Source organism: Ixodes scapularis, unplaced genomic scaffold (assembly GCF_016920785.2).
Source record: "Ixodes scapularis isolate PalLabHiFi unplaced genomic scaffold, ASM1692078v2 ptg000480l_1__unscaffolded, whole genome shotgun sequence".
In the NCBI taxonomy this organism is placed as follows: Eukaryota; Metazoa; Arthropoda; class Arachnida; order Ixodida; family Ixodidae; genus Ixodes; species Ixodes scapularis.
In genome coordinates, this window is record NW_024609986.1 from 869,681 (window position 1) to 888,718 (window position 19,038).

At 42.1% G+C, this 19,038-nt stretch overlaps 1 pseudogene; it reads left to right on the plus strand.

Moving 5' to 3' along the window:
• Positions 1-753: 753 nt before the first annotated feature.
• On the plus strand, positions 754-15,847 carry LOC120836130 (annotated as a pseudogene).
• The last annotated feature ends 3,191 nt before the right edge of the window (positions 15,848-19,038 follow it).

Sequence of the window (19,038 nt, forward strand, 5' to 3'; positions counted from 1 at the left end):
AGACTGTAGCTCCTCATGGCTCGGGCAACCTAAAAGAACACGGAAACATAGTTTTGTATGTTAAGACAAGACGACACGCACGCTGCAGGTGTAGACAGGCAGGTGCAGGTGTTCTATATTTCTGGTGTAAATAGAAACATTGCCTTCAGATTAACACAGAACATTGAGGATGGCTGTTTTGTACTTCAGTTTAAACACAATGTTAGTTTTGAAACTTGATGAAAGCTCACGTTAAGTGCTTTATAATCCTTACTGTGTTCATTTCTAGATAGGTGTATGTTTATGCTGTGTGCCATTATCTTCACAAGCACAGTTGATTTAATGTTCACTGACTTCAGTTGTGGCAGGAATAAAACAATTTGGGGTCAAGGATTAATATCTTTGGATTAGGACTTCGCCATGATTGCTTCGAATATTGGTAATGTTTCAGGTACCTATATAAAAATGCAAAGATCATGTGTTTAAGTACAAAATCGTGGAGAGAAAAAATTTTTTTTTGCAGATCTTGGGACTTAAAGTAGACCTTCAATCCGAAAAAAGAAAGCAAAATTGTTCAGCTCTCATGTCGTCTTAGGATATTGTATTTCTCAGGGTCCCAACAAACATGTTCAATATTAAATCAACTTGAAATAAACCAAGCACTCCTTTTTGGTTATAGATGAGACATCACTGCAAAAGATGCCAGAAAAAGTTTACATCATTGGACACGTTCTTCAAGCACACATTATATCATGAAACGTCATCAAGAGGTGTTCCATGGAGCGTTGTCGGCTGTGAGGCTGCATTCAAAAATTACAACTCATTGCGAAGCCACATCACAAGGTGTCATTCTCCGCTTGCACCTCGTAATGCAACTAACTTCCAATCCTGCCGGACATGCAGTGTTAGTTCCTGCAGTGAAGAGGTGAGCCCTGGAAAGGCTTTTATCGAGCACCTCAAAAAACATCTCACCGGCAACCCGCCAACTGTTGTAACTTGTCCAATTGATGCGTGTGATAGCCAGCTTAGGACGTGGGGTTCACTCAAGACCCATCTTTCCATATACCATGGGAATGAAAAAAAAATCAGTGGTGACAGAGCCAGTAGAGCAGGATGAAATAGTGACGTCATGCTGTAGCAAGGATGACAATGGTCTGGAGAACATTAGGGAAAAACCAGACGTTGAGTGTGAAGTGCCTTCAGTCATTGATGATGTGGATCCCACTCACTTAGATCAAGACTCTTTGCTTGAAAGCATGGCCCTTTTTACTTCGAAGCTTGAGTCAAAATATTTGATCCCGTCCTCAATCGTCCAGGATATAGTTGCTGACGTGAAAAGACTTCATGGCATTTCACAGGAGCATCTTATGACTGATTTGAAAGCTCACCTAACCGATAAGATGTCAAGAGACCAAATGACTGAGGCAATTGACCACTCCTTTGGGAAGAGTCCTTTGTCTGTTGCATTTTCAAGTGATGGAGCTCTTCGCTCAAGCTACATGAGAAATGTTTACTACACTAACAAACTTCATCACAATAAACCAGTCGAAATCTCTCTTGGATTAGACTATTCCAACGAAATGCGACATTACAGCTATGTGCCCATAAAGGTGACACTTCATTCGCTGCTTTCTAACCCAGATGCACTGTGCAAACTCTCTTTCAACGCGCAGGGAGGCAACGATGGTGTGTATCGGGAATTCACAGACGGCAAAGTTTTTCAAAGCCGGATATCATCCGATGGCAGTACTGTATCGGTAATCTTATACCAAGATGCTTTCGAAGTCGCCAATCCCCTTGGATCAGCCCGTGGAAAGTTTAAAATGTTAGCGGTATACTTCACGCTTGGAAACCTACCAGCTTACCTCAGAACCGTAGTTGACCCTCAACAGCTTGTTTTGCTTTGCCATGATAAAGACTTTAAACACTTTGGTTGTAGGAAGCTCTTCGAGCGACTCATCAGTGACCTCCAAGATCTTGAAGATGGCATCACAGTGAACGGGCACCGTTACGTTGTGCAGCTTGCTTTTATATGCGGTGACAACCTTGGAAGCCATAGCATTGGCGGCTTTGTGGAGAATTTCAGCAGGGCCTCTTACATATGCCGGTACCTTGTTACAACCATGCAAGATTTTAGGAACAACAAGCCAGCAGAGCTTCGAACTGTTTCATCATACACTGAAGCAGTCAACCGTGCTAAGCACAGCCAAGAACAGGGTTTTATGGGAGTCAAACACGACTCTCCATTCAACAAGCTTTCAACATTTCATGTCTGTCTTCCTGGGCTCCCGCCATGTCTTGGGCATGATCTTTTTGAAGGTGTTGTTGACTACGACGTTGCACTGATGATAAAATATTTCGTGAAAACACTGAAATGGTTCTCTTACCACCATCTTAATGCAACAATACAGTTCAAATTTAAGTACAACGCGTGTGACCAAAGGAACAAGCCAGCTCCAATGAACATAAGTGGTGAAAAGCTTGGAGGCCAGGCACTGCAAAACTACACTCTTTTGTTACTTCTACCAATAATGGTGGGAGACAAAGTTCAGGATGCAACTAACGAAATGTGGCGTCTCCTTTTGACTCTCCAACAGGTTGTAGAACTCGTCATGGCAACTGCCATTTCAGATGACCAAGTGTCATATCTGGCACTCTTGATCAGTGATTACATCTGTGAGAGGGTAAGGTTGTTTCCAGCTGTTCCACTTCGTCCAAAGCATCATTATTTATTCCATTATCCTTATCTCATTAAACAGTTTGGACCACTCGTGAAAGTATGGTCTCTCCGATTCGAAAGTAAGCACAGCTACTTCAAACGTTGCATTAGAGCATCTGGCAACTTTATTAATGTTACGAAGTCACTTGCTCAGAAACACCAGCTCCTGCAGTCTTACTTGCAAAAGGAAGGCTTGTTTGGACCAGCTGCGGCGTTCAGTGACCTGACTCCTGCATCTGAAATAGCCAGTTTCGACAAAAACCTGTGGTGCTTCATTCAGAAAAACTTGCCCACTAGTCATGAAACCTTGATGACTGCTTCGTCAGTGACACTATGTGGCACACATTACAAGCCAGGTGCTTACATAGTGCTTGGTGGGGACCAGTACAACCTGCAGTTCGGCCAGCTTCTGCATATTGTGGTAGAGTCTGGCCTAGAGGCAACTCCATTACTTCTTGTGAAAAAAGCAGCGTCTGCATTCCTCCCAAACTTCAGGCTCTACAAGTTGATGGAATTGGAAGTGGAAGAGCTACAGTTGTTGTCTTCCTCTCAGCTGGTGGACATACATGCATATGTCCCGTACAGACTCCTCAACTGTCTTGTGATCAGGCTGCGGAGTTCACTATTGTTCGACGATTTTGAAGGTATGATACCAGTGATTTGTGTGGAAATTACCTTAAATTTAAAAACGGGGGACACCCTGCAACTCACTTTTTCAGTATAGCACAGACAGTTGGAAAATGTAGGCCAAACAAAAAACCTCTAGGCAGGCATTTCTAGTTTTTTTAAATATATTATATCATTCGTTGCAAGTTTTTACTAAGGTGCCTTCATGTGCGCTTCGCATAGGGTGATGCCAACTGCCTGTTTCCCTTTCTCACACCCTCGTCCACCGCCATTTTGTTCCTAATTGCTTCCCCGTGCGCCGAAAAGTGGCCTTTGTGTCCATCGGTCCTCCCATCCGAGGGGGAAATGCTAATCCTCCCTCCGTGGGTTCCACAACGCTGCTCCGAACTTGTGAGATAAGGTGCTTGTTTCCGGGAGGGTTATAAGCCCATGGATTATCGCCAAGGACCAAAATGGCTGCTGGTTTGTCGGTGAATGGTATTACAAAGGGTGGCATCACCCAAGCAAAGCGCACATGAAGGCTCCCTAGTTTTTACACCCGCAATGTCTAATAACTTTAATTTGCAGTAGTGGGGAGTAACGCAAATAGGTTTCCATTTGGAAAAGTCGTGAAATTATCAGGGAATATCGTCAAAACGTTGGCCCCACCAGGGAAAATGATCAGTAAAAGTGGAATGGCAATGCGGAACAAAGCTAGATGGTTGCGCATGAGCACAGCCATGTCGAATAATGTTTCTGAAATATGATCCTTTGACCCGCAAATGCTCACGGGATTTTATCAAAATAGTCAAGGGAAAAACTGGGAAAAGTCGGGGAATTTAAGATCACTAATTTTGTAGACACCCTGTTAAATTGTAGCAATGCTTTACCAGCTAACTTGCACCCTTATTTTTTTTCTAAATTACAATTGTTTTGTAGCATATAACATAAACTTTGCATTTGTACGTTCACTGTTTTTCAGATGATAGTCAAGATCTGGAGCCTTGATAAAACAATAAAGAAACTGGCAGTGGTTGCCACTTTCGACGCCATAAAGAAAAAGGCCATAGAGTTCGGTATATGCTGCAATGGAGACATCAAGGTTTGTAAAATAATTTCAGCAGTTGAAATTATGTACTTAGCCATTCTTATTCTCAAAATAACATACCCTGTTTCCAGGTACACATGCTGGATGGAACGGAGGTGGACGAAGAAGCTTTCAATTGTTTGAATCAGTCATCTGAGGATGCTACTTACACCTTCATTGCAACAACAGATTCTTGGGTGTCAGGCAAGTCCAAGCTTGAATTTACTTTAGGAATGGGGGAGTAGTAATTTTTCAGTTAAAAGCAAATGTGAAGCAAATTATAACGTAATATGAGAAATGAAAAATAACTTCGAAACACCTAATTTCATAGAACGGAAAAAAAGAACTTATTTAATTGATAAAGATTCCCTAGCAAAGTTTCTGCCAATTAGTCTTTATTTATTATGCAGGCAATTAGCAACAGACGTGCAGTATAGAGTTTTTGCTTCAAACGTAACACTTCGATGGCATAGTTAGAAGTTTCAAAGACTGTAACCACAAACTACAAAGAAATGCACTTGGATTATTTTGCTTGGACTTTTAGTTACACAATATAATAACAATATTTATTAATATTCTAGAATATGTCTACTGAGCAGAAAAGTGAGCTGGTATTCTCTTTCGAGAAATTGCAAAACCTATAGGTACTGTGCTCATCGTGTTTTGTAAGCGAAGACATGAAAGACATAAAAAGTTAGCTTATTGGTCTTCTCTGACAGAACTCAGATGCACAAGAAGAGAACAAAACAAGCAGTGACACTGGCACCAGTGGTTGTATTTACCGGAATGAATAGCCAACACTCTTAAAGGCTGACGAATGCAAAACGATTAGGAAGCTGTCCCTCGCTTTCCTCGTTTGCACCCCAAAGAGGAAGAGACACTGCCTCCTCTCTGTGGGGGCTAGTTTTTGGACATTCTGTTTTCGGGGAAAGAGGAGAGAAGAGTGCAAGAGGGAGGGGAGAGGACACTACGGGAGGGATTTCAGCCATGCAGAAAGTGCTCCCTGTGCGTCTGCCTTTAAAGGGAAGTAAAGAGGTTCTTAAGAAAACTGAGTTTGAGCCAGATTACAGCATAATGTTATCCCGTGAATCCTGAAGATTAACTAAATGCGAGAAAACTCGAGAGACCTTAGGCCAGTCGTTGCGTCATATCCAGATTTTTCGGCCGCCAAGCGCGTTTTGCTCATGTGGGCAGCACATGGAATTGCAAGCTTGCCAGGTATATTACCCTGCATGTGACACTGGTTGTGACGTTTTTGTCTGGCCTTTCTGACAATATCAAGAGTGCACGTGCATAGCTTTGATGGGCATTGTAGGCACGCGAGAGCAGAAGTTCCGACAAATCTGGGTATGATGTCACGCTCAGAGATGACAGGGCTTTGGCGCTATTTCCAAAGTACTGTTACGACTGCTCCTCGCATCAGACTGAAAAATAATTCCAATATTCGTGGTCTTGGGGGCCAAAAGAAGATAATTAAAGTGTTTAATTTTTCGAAAATACAGAACCACTTTAGTTTTCCTTTAAGACTTGTCGTGGCAAAGCACATTTTTTTGTTGTGAAGCACAAAAAACAGGTCCACATGCCAGTAGGCTCATACGAACGGTGGATCAAGCTTGTTGAAGGGCACACCAAACAGTCGGGTGGTGCAGGCTCTTTAAGGGAAGCCATTTATATCAAATAACTGGCAAAGATTGATAATCTCTAGGCCTTCAGAAAGACCAAAGGAAAAAAGAAATTACTTGCTTGAGCTAAAACGTGTTTGTCAACCTTGCTGGCCTAGTCATTGTTTTAACTTGTTCTCGAACGTTTCGTCAGCTTGTACAGCTAGCTGACACCGTCTGATATGATGTTGCAAGGAGATACTTTACAAAAGTATGTCTTTGCAATCGGATGAGGCGGGATGGCGGTTGTTATGATAAAGCCAATTTCCTACTTTTGATATGATTACATAAGTACCATGTCTTTTATGTGTACCTCCCTCAAGCTCCATTGCTTTGCATCGTTGCTCTGTGGTAGAGCATCTTGGTGGCCCGAAGTTTGGATGTCGACCTCCTTCAGTTACTGTTGCATTGTATTTTGAAATACCACAGCCAAAAGAAATGTTCCCCTAAGTTTAAACTGAATATGGTGCTGCACTGTTATTTTATTATCACTATTCTTTTCTTTGTCTGCCTCTTTTGGAATGATGTTTTGCTCTTCGTTTTCAGGTCAGCAGGGGGATGTAACATTAACACAACATGAAGGTGTCGATGTGCCTTTTGGTTCACAAGTTCAGTTTCCCTGGAGCAGCCTTAGCAAAGACGTCATTAAAGCATTGCAAGAGGGGACTCAACTTAATCCGACTGACCGACAAGAAGTTGTGCGCATGGCTGCCGCGGCCTGTCAAAAAGTCAAGGCTAGACCATCTGCACGTGAAATAAGGAGTGCTGCCAGTTACCTTGTTGACAAGTACCCTGGGGCACTTGGGGACCCCACTTCCTGCTCAGCTACGTCAGTTTCTTCTGTAGGCCTGGCCTACAAAATAGAGAACAGAATAGAAAACAACAGAAGAGGATGCAAGCGCCTTGTGGAAGCGCTCAGTGGTGGAACCATCAAGCTAAAGAAGCAGACATCTCGATCAGCTTACGGTTGTGTGAACTGGCAGCCAGCTACTACGAGTTCTTCACTTCATGAAGTGGAAGCCTCAAGAAAGTTTCTATTGGACGAGGCATTGAAGTCGACATGTGAACAAGACGTTTGCCTTCAAACAAAGGCCATGGCTGAGTGCTACCCCCACATCAGGACGTTCATAAATTCGTCAGAGCCTCCATATTCAGCATTGGATGTCAAACGAGCGTGGCCACTTCTGTTTGTGAGGGAGCACCTCCTTGATCACTTCCATAGGTATAATTTTCATAAATATTTGTCCATGAGTTTACTCAGGTTTAGAGTTATTTACATGGTGTCGAAAAATGCAAAGCTATAGTTATAGAATTGACGGCAATGGGAGCTGCAAATTTGACAAAAAAGTGTTCCTTTTATTATTAACCATTATAATGCTCGGGCTTGGTGGCCACTGTTTTAGTTGCATATGGACTAGGGCAGCGTGAGTAAGCAATTAGAATGTGGGGAATATCATTAACTATAAATGTAACTATGGCTTCAATGTTCTGGTAGAGCAGTCACAATAGCATGTGGTAGAGGGCAAGATACATTTCAGCACTGCAGCATGGAGGCACACATAACTGAGTGAATATAAAAAGAAGGCAAATTGGAAACTTGCAGCAGTTTCAAAGTTTTTCCTGGCATGTGTGCTTGAAAATCTTTTTGCACAAATATACCTTTTTAAAAAGGCAGAATATGTTCAGTTCTTTGCAGGAGTCACTCACTCCTAAAACAAACATACACTATTATGCTCATAAAAAGGTGCTTTAAACGACGAATACGATTGCTACTTTCACCATACAGTGGTCCTTGCAGATTTCTTTCCTTCAATATTTTGCTTTTCGCAAAAAGGTATTTTGATTAAAAGATTTTGGATATGAGGAGTCAGTGATAACATGAATTTTTTAAGGCTTACAGGTGTCTGTCTGGACGGAAAATTGAGCCTGCCCATAGATGTCCTCCTCCTCGTGACATTCCTACGTTCAAGCCCCAAAAATGATGCTGTGCTCGAGTGGAGCCTCAAAATCAACAAGGCCGAGGCAGAGTTCAAAGATCAAAACGCAGCAGCTGTCTGCCTCCTCCCATTGCTTGCATCCTACTTTCAAGAAAACCTCGGAGAGCTCTTCCAGTTACATCAGGTAGGAGCATTCATAATAACCAGGCTATTTGTTTCCAAAGACACATCCTCATGACCTTGTTGAAAATAACTTCCTGGAAGTCTCACACAGGCAGTCAGCATTCCACTGAGAAACTATGCATCTGGAAATACTAAACTTTTCTTCACTTTTTGAAATTTTCAGCTATATCAGTCTTCCTGTATACCGTAACATACCGGTCATGCACCTATGTCCGAATAGGCGCCTACCTAGTGATTTTTAACCATTGGAGCAATGCCTTGTACTCTTTCTGCAGTTTCGCTTTCTGAGCGACCATCCCCCCACTTTTTCAGAATTGTCTGCAAAATCTTTGTGAACGCTTTCTTGGTATCTGACGACAATGCTGATAATAAGCACGTAAAAAGTGAAATTACTATTGCTCTACAAGGAGCCAAACCTTCCATAATCTTTTCCTGGCTGAGGTGGCTCAACTTATTATACTTCACATTAGAGTGCAATGGGAAGATATGCAACTCTAGGCTGGGTCATCTTATAGTATGTTCTACATAAATATTTCACTAAACCAAAGGGGGAGCGGCGGTGGGCACCCACTCTTGTACCACTTGCTTCTAATGGGTTCACATAATGTTTTGCATTTTTGGGATCGAGTGTTAGAGTTAACACAAAAATTATGCCAGAGAATTAACTAGTGACAAACGTTTGTACTTCCACTTCGACTCCTAAGTTAGGATCATTTGTTTTTAATATTAGCAACTTCCTTGTCCCGCAGGTGTAACAATGAGGCTTTGTGACAGATATCAGCAGATACATTGCTGCTTATTTAACATTGTTTTTAGTTGTTATTGAGCGTTAGGACAACAAATGTTTGTAGTTAAAAATGTCCTTATTAGTGAGAAAATAACAGGAACCGCATCCTTTCCTGTAGGTGGGATGAAGGGTTAAAGGAAATAAGGGTGAGATGGAAATAAAGTGGGTGAGACGAACCTCTTTCACATAAGTGAGGGGTGAATGGAGAATAGCCTTTTGGTATTCCCGAATACCCGTGGGATTAACAGACTCTTTCAAGGTTTGGGGTTCTTGCATGTGTGGGCAGTACCAGGAGTGCGCTTCTGAGACTGTGACCTCGCAGTGGGTGCATAGGCTCTTGTCTTTATCCTGTGTATGGCGGCTTATGCACCATGTTCTTGTGGGTGTTACATTTTGCTGTTTCCTTGGAAACCATAGTGGTGTGGGTCCGTTGTCTTTTCAGGCGCACCTCTTCCCACCTGGTATAATTACCATCTGGGAGTGGGTCTAAGTCTTCTTTGAGTAGAGCCGTGAGGTGTTTTCAGTGGGCCTGTTGTTTGGCTTCCTGGGAGAATGGGGGATCCTTTGTGTCTTTTTCAATGAAGGTGGCGCTGTTGTCACCAAGGATAGTAAGGATAAGGGAAGACAGGAACTCGCATGCGGCGGCAGACACTGTTTTATTTACTTGGGAATGGTTTGGTGTACCAGGAAGCAGTGGATTTAAAGTTGTCGGCCTTCCTGCCAGAGTCCTTTGAATGTGCCTTACACTCGTCGTGTGTTATCTTGGAGCTTGCACCTCAGTTGTTTACGGAGCTTCTGGGTGTATTTTTTATCTTCACTGTGGTTGCATTGAAATTGGCTTGGAGTTTTCAGTCCTTATTTCTCCTGTAACATTGTTGGGCTTGCAGTCTGATAGCACACAAGTTGAGGAGATGATGGTCGGGGTCTGGGTCGTCTTGTTTAACTTGGTACTTCTGAGTGGATGTGGCTTTCATTATTCGCTCACCTAGCCACTTTTTCAGGTGCTAGGTTAATGAAGCTGATCTGTCATTTAGTGTTGGGGTGTCTTTCTGTCATTAATTCTATTTCGACGGGTAGGTGCTTGCTTCCCAAGGCGTAGGAGCAGTTCGCACTCGGGCTTGGATGTTGTGTATGGCCCATGTCAAGTCTTGTGGTGTCGTTCTCAGTGCGACCTTTGCCAATGCGAATGGCAGTCTCTTTTTCTTTGAGAATTCATAGATTGGCCTGCTTGGCGGGTGTGAAGACATTGCACTCTCTGTCATTGTCTCGCTTGTATCCCCATATTCGTGCATCTGCGGTAAAGTCGCCGGCCACGATAAGTTCTTCGGGCATCATTCTTTGCGATCCGCCTTACGTCGTCTTGCTTGTGTCCCACAGTTCTACATTCTGTGGGAATAAATATAGACCCATAGATGTATGGTACCTCCACTAGCATTTCGTGCATTCCTCAATTAACCACACGTTTTCTGACTTTTCTTAGGTGACAACAGAAATCACAGAGGAGTTTCGTAACAGTCTGCCTGCTTCTCCTGTAATTGTTGCACTGGGTGAGCTTCATGTGTCTTTTCCTTGCATGCTTTGTATTTTTGAAGGTGCTTTCTTTTTTAATTTGTGTTGAATTTTGGAACAACAACCTAGACCGTTTTATCGTGGGTAGTGCCATTTTGAGAGAGAGAGAGAAGAGGGGTCAGTGCAGATGACTCCTAGTGACTCAATTGTAGTGGAATACTCTAGTGGTGTAACCAGAGTGCTGCAATACTGCAGTGGTGTAACCAAAGGGTGGTGTGCCGATTTTGACCAGAGCTAGATAGACAACCACATTGTTTGGTTTCGGCAGCCTTATCAAGCACCAATGTAAAGCACATGTCCTGGTATTATACCATACTTCGACAATCAATGTTTGATTGATCCAGCAAGAAAAATAGAAGTTTTTATTTTGGTTTGTGAGTGCAGGTGCCACAAAACGGCATACAGCCCAAACAGCAGGTGCCTGTGAGGCATTTGATTGTTTGGGCCTGCATTCTGTGTCTTGTCCAACCCGAACAGCCAAATTTTCCGCTCGTAGAATGTGTGGTCGCATGCGGTCTCCGGTCATTTAATTTCTAGCTAAAGCAATTTAAACGAAACCGACGACTGGCATTGCACGTTGGCATCAGACTTCCATGCTACTGATTCTGTTCACAAACTCAACAAAAAGTGTTTGATTCTACATGCTCATATACAATTTTTTTGTTTTGTTCAAGCCTTCAGGAGCACTTTGCATAACTTAATGTCATTACTGGGTATGGTAGCTCAACACTATTTAGTGTGACCCTTATTTGGCTTGGCATATAAGGTGTGCCTTATCTGTGATTGTGATGCATCTCAGTCTCAGATCTCAGATATGCGTCACAATCCTATATCAGTGTGCCTACCTATTCAGTGTCCCTGCTGGTAATACCTCTATAGAAGTTTCCAGATGTGAATATGACAATGGTATTTTTTCTTCATTTAATGCGTGAGCGTTAAAAGCCCTATTAGAGAAAAAGCCGGCGTAGTGGTGTCGGTCGCATGACTTTTCTGGTCACTTGACTAGATAGGTCGATACATCTGATACTAACACATTTTCTCCGCATTAATTACATTAATCGCTTGTTTCTTTCCTAGGCCGCTCACTTTTCGAATGCAGCTGCCAGCTGTTTGTGGACCATGAGGTGATGGTGGAAGATGTCGGCTTTCTCCAAGCTGTGGAGCTCCTTTTCGCCCTTTATTATTGTTTAAACATCCAGTATGCCAAAGGTGCGGGAACCACACTTGAGTTCATTCAGTGGTATGGTTTATTTCCTTCATAATTTTGAGCCTCATGAGAGGCAATAAAGAGCAACTCTGCTGAATTTTGGCTGAGAAAACGATTTGTTCTCTTTATAATCATCTAGGAAGGCTACAACAGAAATATTTCTGTATATAAAATTGGACCCTCAAAGTTTGACAAGCGCTAATCTTAGCGCTTGTCAAATTTTAGCGAGCGATGTGCAGGCTAGCCAACTTTGGCACTTCCTTCAGATGTGACGTCATGTTGATGTCTGTTGTATACACCGGCTTTTTTCTCTTTCAACGCCATCACATGTCCAGTCAGTTCAGACAACACTGCCTAGAGTTGACCCAGTGAGTGGGGTAAATCTCGTAATCATGTATCTGCCATGGGCATGAGTGTGCATGCAACTGACGTCGCTGCTTGCCCTTTGCCGAAGTTTCGGTTTCAATTTGCGACTTGAGTTATAAATAGCAAAGTTGCACAAACAATATTCTACTTTTCGTGAAACAATGTAGAGTTGTTCATGAGTGCTTTTCAAAGTAAGGTCATCCACTATCTTGAAATTTTCTAAATTGAGTAGAGTTGCCCTTTAATTTGTCACTGGCTACCCACATTTCCAAGCTCAATTTCAGAGTCCATTATTAAACCGCAATAGGGTGTTGTATTCTTGGACCACAGAATGAATAAAACGTGCTCGGGACGAAGGAGACGACAAACATTTCTTTCAACTAAGAACAACAGGAATGAACTTAAGAGCACTCCGTGCAATTCAGACTGCCAAGAAAATGGAGAGAAAGGGAGGCAGGAAGATAAAAAGGAAAGTGTAAAGTTAGAATTGTAACTCATGCTGTTACTTCACTCTTTTTCTTATTTCCTTCCTTACAATTTTTGACACTTACCTTTCTCTCTTTCTGCCTCCCTTTCTCTCAATTTCCTTGGCGGTCTGAATTGAAGGAAGTGCTTTTAAGCTCATTCATGTTGTTAATTAAAAGAAATGTTTGTCGTCCTTCGTCCGGGTATGTTTTGTTCTTTCTGTGGTCTGTGAATTTTACCAACACACTCTTCAGTTACTTTAAAGGTTGTTATATGTTGCATAATAATTCGATTTAAAAATTTCACCTAATGTTACAATGTGACTATGTTTGATCCTATCCCAGAAATCACAAATAAATATGTCCATATATCTACTATTCCTATTGTTTTATCTTTACTGAATGTGTCATTTACTTATAATTCTATTTGGCATTCAGTTAGAAGGCAGAGTCATAAGCAGTATACATCATTAAATTATTTTTGGCTGGAAACAAATTGCAGCTTCAAAATATGTTTAATATACTCAGCTAATTATTTATTTAAGAGTTTCTTTACTGCACCACACTATTCTGTATAACTCTAAAAGTGTCTAGAAGTGATATGTGCAGATGATCTCTAATTCATAACTAAATTTGACTGATATACAACCTTTTCACAACTTTTTGAAGCTTTATTTCTGCATGTTTTAGTAGCATGCGGTTCATGTTTGATTTTATACCTGAATACCTTTTTCTCGTCTTTATACATGTTTATCAATCGTATGTTCTTTCGACAGTGGCTGGCCAAAATGTGGCTTCCTAAAAAAAGAGAATGATTCTCTTACAACATTCCTTTTGCCATGTCTGGTGCTTTTAAGCAATCATTAACAGCTAGTTGAGTATTTTAGGTCATTCAACTGTCTGCAATACTAATTATGCAAATGACTGCTTGCTTAATTACGAGTAGAAACGCAGAGGAGGAATTGCTTTGTGACTGTGTAGGACAACAGACAAATTTTAATGCTGTATTGTAATAAAAGAAATAAGCACGAAGCAGGGATGGGCAAAATACATGCAAATATGTATCGAAATACAGATACGAAATGCTTAGTCAAAAATGTATTTAATTACAAATCTAATTACTTTTGCAAAAAAAGTATTTAAGTACAAGATACAAATACAGACAGAAAAGTAGTTGGCCTCTTGCAAATACTTTTCCAAATACATTCCTTAAAATTTGCGTCAGCGACTTCAGGGCACCTGCAACAGGTTTCTGGGTATCTCATTTTAATTTTGCATCGCACACTCGGGAGTTAGTGCTCGAGGCTCTAGTAACGTAATACAAATATAATCACAAAAAACAAATGTAATCAGCTTGGACGTAATAGGTGAAAAAAGTACAGAGCTTCAAGCAGTTTTTTTTTTTGTTGTTGATTACATTTTGGTATAGACAATCAAAGAACCGAGACGACCAAGATGCGCAGCACTAGCTACAGATTTTTTTATTGTTGCAACTCGCACCAGTTACAAACATCTGGATGACCCGCGCATTTAGAATGTTCGAGGCAAAGGTATGGATGGAAATCAGGCTGGAAAGCATCACAAGTTGTCACCGTCACTTATTTAGCCAGTCTGCCTGTGAACGTCGATTTCGTCACTATTCTTTCCCTGGACTAGCACCGTAATTACAAAGTCACTAAACGCTTGTGCTTGATTGAGAGACACTGCATTCGGTGCAGAACGCAGTTTTCTTCCTGCTCTGAACAGTGACAATAAATTTGAGGGATGTATTTTCGCCCACAAAATTGTATTTAATTACAATTGTATTTGAAATACACACGTTTTAGTATTTAAATACACACGTCAAATACATTACAGAATTTTTAATTAAATACAAATGCAGAATACACAAAGTATTTGAAATACGTAGTTCAAATACTTGTATTTGAAATACTGCCCATCCCTGGCGCGAAGTATGTACTTGTTCTGATTATGTCGCTGCTATAAAATTTACTTTTGTTTGCTTCCAAAGCTTCTCCCAAATGACTCAAATCAATTACATCGCTGTCTGTTCAAAATCTTTTTAAATCAACATGTTTCTAGTGTTTTGTAGTTCTAAAAGTTACATTATATGAATCCTACCCCTTAAGATGTGCCACATGGGGCTTATAACTTCTGAAATATTCCGAGTTCTGTATCCCCATCGCATCTGAGTGAGGGAAGCCTTGAGTGCCAGATTTTCTCCTCTTGCAGAAAAATGACACCTTATTACAATATTTTTTTTTGTTGTTCCCTCATTGTTTTATTTTCCTCAAAATCTAGGCATGAATTTGTACCTTGACATATTTTCTTTAAGTGCACAGTCTGCTGGCCTAAATGTAGGTTTTGCTCAGCTTGTTATGGCTTAATTGTTATTTTAGGAACCTTCAACACACTTATACTTTTGAACTGTGCACCTATGTGACTTTGGTGGCAAAGCTTGGGGCTTTCGACATTAGTTGTGCATGTAAAATATCAGCAAGTACTGATCCCAAATCCTTCACTGGAATTTTTGTTTTCACTTGTCTGGTTTCTGACCAAATACTTATGGGCCAATCTGCTATTTGTTTCAGATACCAAGTTGGTATCAAACAACATGATGGGTCACAACAGGAGGCCGGGAGGTCGAAAGGAGCTCGGGCAAGAGCAATCAAAGCCGCCACAGATCTTGCTGCTTTTGAGAAAAAATGGAACAGTGTGAGTACATATTTGATTTGGCATGTGTACGATGTGGTATCAAAAGGTTTCCAGTCTTGTTTTGTATTAAAAAGAAAAGCAAATAGCGGCACGACACTGCATTCACAGGGGTCGAGGGCAGCAACCTTGATCTGTCATGGTGCTGAGTGGCTCAATGTGGCAATGCACAGGCGAGTTGGTGTATGATTACAACTGGTAGCAGCATACAAAAAACACACGGACAAAGGGACGAATGCACAGGACTTCAGTGTTTCCTTTTCATTAAACATTTAGTTGAAGTTCAGCGCTCGCCTTGTGCATTTCCTCCCTTTGTCCTTGTGTTTTTGCGCGCTGCTACCAGAGGCTTAGAGCATCGCTCTGTGTGTGCCCGCTGTACAGGTTTTTGTGACTTCATGTGCGTGCGCCTCTGCAATTTGTGCAAGTGGTTGTGGTCCTCCCGTAGCGTTTTCAATAATATGAATTTGTTTTATTTTCAGCTCATCTGATGATCGATCGGATGCCATGAAGGTTTCTTTATAATTATGTTCTTTTACGGTTTACAATATAGTTCTTCAATTTCAAAACTGCCTCCGTTTTGTCGTGTCCCTTTTTTCAGACACACTACACTTGTTTATAAGGATTTGTCGTTATATTACGGAACTGTACTGCGCTAACTCATGATGCCAGACGTTATCTGTAACCCTCCGTAATACTACCAGGGCCGTAGCTGAGAGTTCACATTATTGTTACCGTACAGCGAGCACACAGCGATAGAAGTGCAGTACGCAAGTACGGGATTAAAGCTGCAAACTAAACTTGAGGTATGCAAGCCGTCAAGCGTTCCGACGGTATTGAAGGCGTAAGGGAAGGGTACGGTAACTGAACTGTTACCGTTACAATACGGCAATCGAAGTGCAGTATGAAAATACGGGACTAAAACCGTACCCTTCCCTTACGCCTTCAATACCGTCTGAACACTCGACGGCTTGGATACCTCGAGCTAAGTTTGCGGCTTTAGTCCTGTACTTGCGTACTGCGCTTCTATTGCTGTATGTCTGCTGTACAGAAATGATAATGTAAACTGTCAGCTACGGCTTTGGTGGTATTACGGAGGGTTACAGATAACGTCTGGCATCATGAGTTAGCGCAGTACGGTTCTGTAATATAACGGCACTTTTTTTAATAGTGTACACCGCTTACTCAATCATACCTTTCGGTCTTTGTTGACGAGCACCGGGACAGCTGGGACACTCTAATTCCATTATTTCTACTTTCCTACCGGTCAGCCGTTCATAGTGCGACGAGCTACACGCCGGCGATGTTGTTAATGGGCCGGGAGCTAAGTCTGCCTGCGGATATCACTTTTGGAATGCCACTCCTTCCATCGCGTGAGACAACACGCAGATTTCTCTACACGGACTACTGACGCCACATGCGGACGAAACTGAACTGTGTGCACATTTTTCTGGGAAGACGTTTGCACCTGATCTGTGAAAGTGCAACAACCCGTTACAACCGAAGCTGCTCGGGTCGCATACTCTAATCTGGGTACAAAGTGTTGCTGCACCAGCCACGCCGCGCCAATGGTCACTGCCCAAAACTTAAGCCGAATTGGGAAGGCCCCCACGAAGTTGTCAAGCGACTAAATAACGTCGTGTACCGGGTTTGGCACGTGCTAAGCCGGAAAGCTCACGTAGTTCATTTTGATCGGCTGGTTCTCAATCAATCCGACTGAATATATTTTTTGTACCACCTCGGGGCAAGGCTCATGTGTTGTCGCGGGGCAGTGTTGTAGTGGTGCTGCCAAGGGAAAGACGACGGAAAGGAGGACAGGAAGAAGGGACGAGCAAAAAGGACGGATGGCGATGAACGTTGACCAACAAACGCTGGGACTTTAAACAGTTTTGTTTTTCTTAACAAGGAGTCTCCGAAACCCTGCCCGGACTCTAGTAAGAAGGGTGTCATCAGCTTACACCATTTTGTCCCATATAATGCACCCCAAAACTTCAGTTCGACTTACAGCGCACTATAATCGAAAATACGGTCCCACATTTTCCGAGGGGCTTGATAAAGGTGCGATATAACTTCTTAACTAGCTAAAATACGAATCAAAGACCACAGAAAAAAACAAAAAAACACTGAGGTTTTGCCGTAGGGCCAGAAAAACCACGATTGTTTTTTTTGTAGTCTGTAGTACGTAGATTAGCTATTTTAATAAGTTGTAACCCGAGGCTATCAAGCCTCTTGTGGGTGTTAGTACCGTAAGATTGAGGTCAGTGCGCTGTATGTCGAACTGGAGTTTCGGGGTGTTTTATATGGGACTAAGGGTGTAAGACTACACCTTTTTTTTAGAGTGCGTGGGCCATATGCGGCCCCCTGGGGCCCTTGGACTGGGCCGCGGCTGCCCATGGTTTTCCCAATGACGCTTGGCCCGTGGCCCGCTTCCATCGCTGCTACCTGCGGAAAAATAAGCGCTCGTAAAGCCACGGCGCCGAGACATTCAGCAAACTCATCACATCCGTTTTGATTTCCGCCTATAGGTATCATTACTCTGTCATATGACATACTACGTGTCTTGCACGTTGTCATCACCAGCATCTCTATTTTTTTGTAATTATCAAGTATATATTGAAGCGAAGAAAGAGAGCAAGACAAGAGAAGTAGCGTGAAGTGAACTGGCTTGTCGGTTACAAAAAGAGAAGTGATTGCCGTCTTTTTTGGAGCTCAAGCCTGCCGTCTTTTTCGCTACATTGCCCTAGCAAAAATAACGGTTTGAAATCAGTCCGGAAAGTGAAATCCGGACTAAGATCAAACCGGAGTCACACCGGAGAGGCGAATTCCGGTTCGCTCATACCGTGATTTTCCTAATCCGGTTCAAAGTCCAATTGGAAGAATTCCGGACAGGCAAATTCCGGTTCGCTCTAACCGTGAATTTCCAAATCCGGTTCAAAGTCAAATTGGAGGAATTCCGGAGTGGCGAATTCCGGTTCGCTCATACCGTGATTTTCCTAATCCGGTTCAAAGTCCAATTGGAGAAATTCCGGACAGGCAAATTCCGGTTCGCTCTAACCGTGAATTTCCTAATCCGGTTCAAAGTCAAATTGGAGGAATTCCAGACAGACAGATTCCAGTTCGCACAAACCGTGATTTTCCCAATCCGCTTCAAAGTCAAATTGGAGGAATTCCAGACAGTCAAATTCCGGTTCACACAAACCATGATTTTCCTAATTGGTTCGAACAAACCGTGATTTTTGGAGTCCGGTTCAAAGTACAATTGAAGGAATTCCAGACACAAATATGCGGTTCGGACAAACCATTCCTTGTCAAATTCGGTTAAAAAACAAATTGGACAAAGTCTAGACTGAAAATATCCGCTTTGCACAAACCATACTTTGCCATATCTTATTCGAAAGAAAATTGGATCAGCCGCCTGATGCCGAAGACTTTCAAGCGTATGGTTGAAATATCAAGTTGCAAACAATCCATCCCGATACCGTACGTACAGGCTGCTGCGTCGATCAAAGCTCAGACCGCAGAAGACAGCCAGCTGATATGCGGCGCCAAAAAGGCGACATCACGGCGATTTTTGTGCAAGTCATCGCCATCTGATTCCTTCTAGCATTTTTATGCACTCTGCAATAGTTAATTGTTCATTATTATGCTTAAACTACGTTTTGTTATTTTTTAATTATTTTTAAATAATTGCTTGATAACTGTCAAATAACCTTTTTTATATAATTTTGTCCACATAAAACAAACAAAAACAAGAACTAATTCGA